Genomic DNA, 8,633 nt, shown 5'->3' on the forward strand with positions numbered 1-8,633 from the left:
CAATCCCTAAGACCAAAAGAAAACAAACAAAAATACAAATGCTGATACATCAAGTTAATGACTGCATGTGAAATTAAATCATTTATTTGTATTTCAAAACATGATTTTAGTCATTTCAGATTAATGAAGAATATATTTCTAAATCAGTGCACTTCTTTTAGTAAATCCCATATTTAATTATATTCTAACATTTTAAAGGTTATCTTGTTATGATACTAGTTCAGCAGTTAGCATATTTTCTCAAGATGATCCAATTACATGCAGATATTTTATAGTATTATAAGCCATATTTTTAATTATAAAAGTTTAATATAAATGCATTAACTGGTGTCTTTCAGTTTTCTTGAACTGCCATAATAAAGTATCAACATATGAGTTCTTTGAAGCAAAATAAAGTTTATCAATTCACAGTTCTAGAGGATAGAAGAGTGTAATCAAGGTATTGGTAGGTCTATGCTCTCTGTCAGCTCAAGAAGAGGTCACTTTCTTACCACTTTTAGCATCTGCTGTTTGCTGTCAATCTTTGCTGTTACTTTTTACTTGGGGATGAATTGACCACAAACATGACCATCTTCTTCACATGTATCCTTACATGGTCTCCCTTTCTGCATTTTTGTTTCTGTTTCCAAATTTCTCTTTTCCATAATTCTAGTCATATTCGATTACAGTCACTCTAACAACCTCATTTTAACTTGATTACCCCTGTAAGGACCTTCATCCAAACAAGGTTACATTCTGAGATATTAGTTTAACCCATAACAGCTGTCTAAGCTAATGTGAGTGAGAAGAAAATAAGAATATATCAATAATCCTTCACAAATTTTACAATTTGGGGAATTTTTAACAATTCAAACTGCTTATATTTCTTCTTTTAGATGACTGTTACACACATTGTTTCTCAAAATTCAGTATTTCTACTAACCATTTTCCTGATTCTTTTTTTTTTGCTACTTATATTAAAACCTGGTTTTAACTGGCACTAAATTTTATCTTTGAAGAAATAGAAGAAGTTCATTCACTATACCAAGAGTGGGCTGTGAAAGTCTAGAACAGGCTGGTGAAAGGAGGAGAGAAGATGCAGGCCCAAAAATATAAAGTAACACACATAAAGAATGAGCTTGTCAGAGGATCTAATGTATAATACAAAAGGCTAATGTTCACAAAAATATATTATATTAGGGATTTTAGTATAATTAGTTGACATTAACTGTATTGTCACAAAAATGATAGTAGTAACTATGAGAAATGATCTGTAAGTTAGTCAATTTCATTATAGTGATTATACTTTCTATACCAATATCATAACATCATGCTGTACACTCGATATATACACAATACATTTATTTAAAAGAAAAGAGTTGGACACAGTGGCACATACTTGTAATCTCAGCTACTTAAGAGGCTGAGACAGAAGGATCACAAATTCAAGGCCAGGTTGAACAATTTCTGTCTGGGTCATTATGGGGGAAAAAGTAAAGAAAAAAACTGAGAGTGATATTTTAGTACAAGAAAAAATCATACTTATACCATGACCCAATATGTCAGAATCTCATTGGTTTCCAGATTAGAGAAAGATTGATTTTTTTCATGTTTTGTATAGCCTCATCTTTCCTTACTTACTGCCATATGTTTCTACCTCCTCACTTAATCAATCACACTACTGTTTGAAAAATCAAAATTCAAATTGTTTCATAGGTATTCAAGCATAGAGATTTTTATGTTCCTTAACTATGATAGTCTCTGTGATTGTTTCTGTTAAGGACAGGTGGTTTTCTATTGAAAAATAAGTTCCTGTAATATATGCTTTTGATTTTGTATTTAAATTAAATTTTGATAGTTGGCACATATTGATTTGCTATCAAATTATATCTCTATGATGTGTAGTACTTTATATAAACTTTCTTATAAACTGATACATAAGCATTTCCCCTTTGTAGTTTATTTTATGACACTACTATATAAATCACCACAAAAGATAATATTTTTAAAGGAATAACTAGTTTTAAAAAGCCCAGTAGAGACACATAAAAGAGAATAGGGAAATAAAAACCAAAACAATCCAAAGTTATTCTTTTTTAAGTTATGAAGCAGATGTATGAAAACAACGCTGCCATAATATAAGAACAATAGCTTGGTTAAATTAAAATTTAGAATTTTCTTTTGAGTTTATCTGTAGGACTTTTAGCATTCATGATAAAACTCAAATCAGAATCACTTTGACTGGCATCTCTATATGATGGTATATTTGTGTGTGTTGTATAAACCAGAAGAATTCACTGTGCAGGGACATGGTATATCCTTAATCTACCAAATGCCACAGTTTCTAAAGCACTTAGTTTGAGCATGTAATGTTTCAAAAAAACACTATATGATAATTAAAATTAAAAAGTACTTCCTGATATGAGGATACAGTTAAATGGTGTAGCTATATGTTGATATCAGAGTGACTAAAAAGTGGTCAGTGTTTATTACAGTTTTGTTTTTTTGCATCTGTGTTACACATTTAGTAGAAAAACATCAACATTTTTTTTTCTCAGAGAAGAAATATTTAACAAAGGATAGATGAGAAATGTATCCTTACTACAGAAGGAATCCCCCCTTTTTTAAGTACCTCTCACCATTAAGGAAAACCAAAGGTTTTATTTTCAAAGGATGTAGTATAAGTATAAATTTACTTTAAGATTTTAAGTAGAAAAGCAAACATTAAACATTTACCAATATTCTTAGCATTGGAATCTATGGATATTCTAATAACTAATGACATTAAAATCATCAACACCACCAAGGTTCATTGTGAGCTTAAAAATATAATGTCATCTACTTTATTCAGAGAATGAGTTAGACTAAAGTAATGAAACTTAATTTTCAGACTATTTTAAATGCTTAGCCATTTGAAATGTAATTATTTGTCTGCTTATTAGTGCATTTTTCACCAGAATTGAAACATTTTGCTTTTAATTATTGATATTTTTCTTTTTTGTACATTTCTTCCCTACATGTGCTGAACTCTTTTTGAAGGTTCAATTTCTCTCCGACTATACTGATGATTTGTTATGCCATTATATCAGCCTTCTGAAAGTTCAAGATAACTTGGGATGTAACTATCACTTATTCAAATGTTAACAATAAGCCAATTAAAGTGAAAAAAATTCAGTGCTAAAAAAGGACAAGGACATTTATTGGAATGTATCCCACATGGGAAAGATATCTAGATGGCTTGAAAAAAATTTCAGAGCATTTTTGAATTGTCTCCAATGAAATTATGGTCTGTGGCTATGAATAGAGTAAAAGGTATATTTCATGATGTGGCAAAGTTGGTAATGATAAAAATAAGTTGTTTTATATGTTATTTAAAATTCTCCTAATAAATATTATTCATGTTCTTATGTAATTTAAAAATATTACTCATAAATCAATATTAATTTTAAAGATGTTTCAACAGTGCACAAAAGACAAGATCAAAATAAATTTTGTTGTGAGATACAGAATAATAATTGCCCATTCATGTGTTCTTATGATATACTGAGCATTTACCACACACTGACCTATGAATCAGGATAAAGTTGATACTCCTCCTATAATTTTATAATTTCCCCCAAAATATAAATAAATAGAAAAGTAATAAAAATCTTATTGTGCTCCCCATTTCCAGCTAAAATCATCTCAAACTTGGATATAAAACTTCACCTGACTCCTGCTAACTTTCTTTACTTCCTAATCTTAAAGGGGAAAAGGGGAAGTAGATATTTGATTTGGTGTTTCCAAACTTAAGTCAATTTTCTATACTCAGGACTTTGATATATTTGCTTTATTTATATTCTCTCTTATCTTTATAGAAGTGACATAAAAGATCCCTTTCTCTTCAGATCCTTACTTATATAATTTCTTGACAGTTAAATGCCCTATTCATATTCATGTTTCCCTATATTCATAAACTATTCTTTCCCTATATTATAAACTGAAAAAATATTTAAAGAAGCAATCATAAACAGAATGTAGATATGTAAATATTCATGATTTTAAACTAGTCCCATTAAATAGTTTCTGGTATAGAAGCTGATGATATTCTTGGTCTTAATATCTTTCACCAGTGACTGTTTTGTTTTATTCTGAATACATTCACTCAAGAGGTACTAAATATCCATCTGAGTTAATGGATAACACATTTTCTTTCTTTCTCCTCAAAGAACACATATTTATTAAAGTAAAATGAAAATCTGTAAGGACTATTTTTCATGTTTCAAAGATAACAACAACCTTGTTCCTGCCTTAGTAGGTTTCTGGTTTTCTTTCTTTTTATTTTCCTTTTCCTTTTTGTCACAAATTATTTCACTTTTCATGGCATATGAACAATTAAATAAAAGCAATTTCATGATGTTAAAAATATGGTGGTATGCATGGCATATAATTATAAAGTCCCTTATGATTGATTACACAGGAAGTACATGACAATTATATGTCAAATACATTGAGCTATTTCGCTGTGGAAAAATATTCAAATTATCTATTGAAAAATCTGACATAGATCTGTTCCTTTAATGACTATTCTGGTTATGAAGATGAATAACATCCTTTCATTTTGGAAAATTGAAAGGGCAACTGCTTTGTGTTTAGATCCATCATAGGTTTCTTGGAGTCATAGTAATTAGAGAAGGAAAAGAGTTGTTTGGTTGTCTCCCCATCTTTCTGTCTGGATAGGCTTTTATCCTTGAGTAAATTCTCTAGTGATTTGTCTAATCTAGTTTTACATAACTCAAATGGAAAACTTGGAAGACATTATCACAGTCTAAGAGAGCTTGCTGCTGGGAATTACATAATGTAAATAAACTTTTTTTTTTCTCTGTTAATTTCTCCCTAGTTTCATCCATGCCACCTGGGAACAGCTTTGAGGAATTCTAAATACACCTCCCCCACTTGGTGTAACACTACTCAAACCATTATATGTGTTGCTTACACCCAACCTAATACACACAATAGTGTTTGGCAAAATTATTTGTATATATTTTAGCAACTCTATTGTCTGCCAGTCCCTCCAATATCTTTGAAATTAATGAGAAGCCTAACATATGAATTTCTAGTGAAATACAGAATTAATGATCTCTATCTCAAGAGCTCTTTTGAACATTTGAGGCTTTTGAGTAAAGTTTGCCAAACCCAGTGGCTATTTGTTAAGAATGTGAAAATGTAAATATGCATAAAAACCTGAGCAAATATTTCTACTTCCATTTATCTATTTTCCTGCCCCTGTTTTCAGGCTCATGCTTTTTATTCATCACTTTTCAATGTAATTTTTTTTCTAAATTTTATTTTAGATGTTGATGGACCTTTATTTCATTCACTTATTTATATTTGATGCTGACAATTGAATCCAGGGCCTTACACATGCTAGACAAGTGCTCTACCACTGAGTCACAACTCCAGCCCCACAATGTAATTTTTGTCCAGGATATTCCTCTTCTCAATGAAAATTCTCGCCCCCTCTTATAAACAATTCACCTTAGTATCTGCCTACTATATGACAACAATAGGTTTTAGGCTAAAATAATATTGAGAGCCTTGCCTATCCTCTATGAAACACCTCTGAATTGAGCCTTAAAATCTTAATGGATGAAGTTGGAGCATATAATGCTAAGTGAAGTTTGCCAATCCCTAAATCCCAAATGCAGAATGTCTTCTCTGATTTAAGGATGGTGATTCATAATGTGGTTGGGCGGGGGAGATGAAAGGATTAGATGAACTCTGGTAGGGAAAATGGGAGGGAGGGTAAGGGAGGGGGCATTGGGGTAGAAAAAATGGTAGAATGAAATAGACATCATTACCTTAGATATATGTTATGACAACACCAATGGTGTGACTCTACTTTTTCTACAACCAGGGATATGAAAAATTGTGCTCTGTATGTGTAATATGAATTGTAATGCAATAAAATAAAACTAAAAAAAATCTTACTTCTATGAAACAATGATTATGAAATCCAGGTAAGACTGAGAATTGGCAAGGGTGAGCATCATTTTTAGAGAATATATTGTACTAGAATAGAAGCTATACAAGGGCTGAGATTTTCATTCTTTTCTCTTTTTTTTCCATTATAAAAATTTATCAAAGAGATCATCTGAGTTTTAGACGTTTGGTTTAGCAAGATAAAAGACTAAAAACAAAACAGAAAACAAAAACATTAAAACCAGGTTAACTCATTTTCAACCTTCTAAGTAGAACCTAAATTAAATAAATCCTCTACTATTCTAGGTAAGAGACTGCTTTTCTAAATCAGAAAAGTTGATTTATAACCTACACTCTTACCTCACTGTCTTCTAGTCTTAAGAACAAAACCTCACTAATAGTGGCTTTTCTCAAAGTTGGCAGGTGGCACCCTAGCAGGCTGGATGCAGACTCTGCAGCAAAAGCAGGGTCTGGGATACACAATGTGACCACACCATTCTGTAGCCAATCAGGAAACTTTTGAAAGTGAAAGGATGCTGTTAATTACTTGAGAATAAAAAATGCTGGGCATGGGAGCACAGGCCTCCAGTCCCAGCGACTCAGGAAGCCGAGGTAAGGAACATTGCTGGGGCCCAGGAATTTAAGGTCAACCTGGACGACCCCCCAACCCCAACCTGTCTCTAAAAAACAAGAGACTTACAGCCACCCTAGTGATAAGGCAATGTGGGAAACTACATTTCCCAGTATGCCCTGCCCTGGAAATCAAAAAGCCTGACTGGCACAAAGCACCCTGGGACCTGTGGTTAGCACCATATAAACAAGCTAGGGCTGGATTCTGATGTGAAGGTCTCCTGCTTCCATGGGACACTTAACCAGATACAGGACACAAGAGCTGAGGTGAGATTTCGGTGGATATTAGGTCTGGAGTGAAGAGTGTCTCCCCAGGTGTGTCTCTTCACAGGTGTGAAGCAAGCAGGGGCAGGCATGGACCTGCAGCCCTGTTTCTCCTGGGTGCAGCCTGTCTCCCCACAGCTGCTAGTTTTTCGGGAGATCCTGGGCCAGGTGTTGTTGAGTGGGAACTCAACTTCAACCAGCTTGTACAGCTCCGTGGTTGTCTGGGCGTCTTCCACAGAGGAATGGCCTTTCCCAACCTGTATGTCCCGGGGTGGCAGTTGCTTGGTGAGGCGCTTCAGAGACATGGTGGCATTCTCCAGACAGTTGGCCTTCCAGTTGAGGAGGGGGATTTGGGAGGTGTCTCGGATGAGGGACTTGGGGTGAAAGTACTGTAGGGCTTTGAAGTCATTGTGGATGGCATGTCCTACCACTATCTTCCCGAAGAGTATCTTTAAGATCTGGCTCTGAATGGTCTTGAAGGGTGTAGCATTCACCATGTGCTTCTTGCAGATACCGCTCCATTTGGTCCTGTAGTCCACAATGTGGCAGGGTGGAAGGATGTACTCATCATAAAGCACATCTCCATCATAGTTGACAATGCTACATCGAGCCAAGGAACTAACATCCCCTTTGGGTCCTGTGCCCACCATCTCAAAGTCAATTGCCACCATCTTTCCTGGGAACTTCTGGGATATTCCAGAGCACTTACTCTCTGAGCTCTGGTGGAATTCTGTGTGGCACTGTTCTGAGGAAAGTTCTTCTTCTGGGGGGTCTTCTTTTGGGAGCAAGTTGGGCGGCTCTGAATCTTTGAAAGGGCACTCTGGAATTCCCCCAGCAAATCTACTTTAGCTGTAACAGAATTAGCCTTCTTTGAAGGAGCAGGGGTCAGCCAAGACACTGAAACTTTCTTGTCCAGGGACAATCCTGACCCACTGCTGGATGCAGCTGTGTTCTTTTTTGAAAGGGAAGGGATCTTGCAAGTGCCATCCTCTCTCACATTTTCCCTTTCTTTGGAGGTTCTGAGTGTAATTTAGGCACCTTGCTAGGGGTCTGCTTCTTTTTATTGAGAATGCCCCTCTGTTCCAAGAGCCGCCGCCTCTTAACAAACTTGGTGCTTGGCATTTCCTTCCAAAGCTTTTTTGGGTGGAGATCCCCCAAAATCCAGATTCAGGAGTATTGCAGACATGAGGGCAGTGGATGATGGGAGAGCAGTTAGGATGAATGGCTCATGGATAGGAAGAGGATGAGGGGCTCGTTTTCTAATGAATCACATTGTCCAACGTGAGAAGGTTTGCAGAAAACCCTGGGGGAAGAAAGCGATCCTGGTACCTGCACCCATAGGCCTATAAGATGGGCCCCTCTAGGAATGGAAGCGTGCAGAGCCTGAGGCAGAAGTCGGTGCGTGCTGAGGAGCCCCAGGACAGCAGGCGTGCAGGTTGGAAGGTGTGGGGGCCCTGGCGCGCGCCGCAGCGTCCGATTTTCATTATTTTCTCTGATGCATTTTTACTTCCTAGATCCATACATAAAAATTAAATGGATGAAGAATTTTGTTTTCAATAATTCACATCATAATTGGTAGGGCAACTAAATACAGTGTCACTGCTTACTTTATTATAGAATCATTGGGGAAATTTCTTCAACTATATAATTATCTTCTATACTCATTTCTTAAATACTAGTGTTTCAATCTGGACACAGTCTTTCACTGTGGGAAGGAAGGGAGTGGCTGTGCGAATACAGTGGTGGTATCACGGGAAGGATTATTCAACAGCTACTTTGTGTTATATAATCTCAAACAA

General features: G+C 35.4%; 1 long non-coding RNA gene and 1 pseudogene across 1 annotated transcript in view; one reads left to right on the forward strand and one right to left on the reverse strand.

Moving 5' to 3' along the window:
* LOC125612863 overlaps positions 1-5,626 on the forward strand; it is a 20,831-nt gene extending 15,205 nt beyond the window's left edge. Inside the window, exon 3 of the long non-coding RNA XR_007343338.1 lies at positions 5,614-5,626. This is a non-coding gene — a long non-coding RNA (uncharacterized LOC125612863). The remainder of the gene's footprint in view (positions 1-5,613) is intronic.
* A 1,334-nt stretch (positions 5,627-6,960) lies between these two features.
* On the reverse strand, positions 6,961-8,020 carry LOC107142689 (annotated as a pseudogene).
* Between the last annotated feature and the right edge of the window lie 613 nt (positions 8,021-8,633).

This window comes from Marmota marmota, unplaced genomic scaffold (genome assembly GCF_001458135.2).
Source record: "Marmota marmota marmota unplaced genomic scaffold, marMar, whole genome shotgun sequence".
NCBI lineage: Eukaryota > Metazoa > Chordata > Mammalia > Rodentia > Sciuridae > Marmota > Marmota marmota.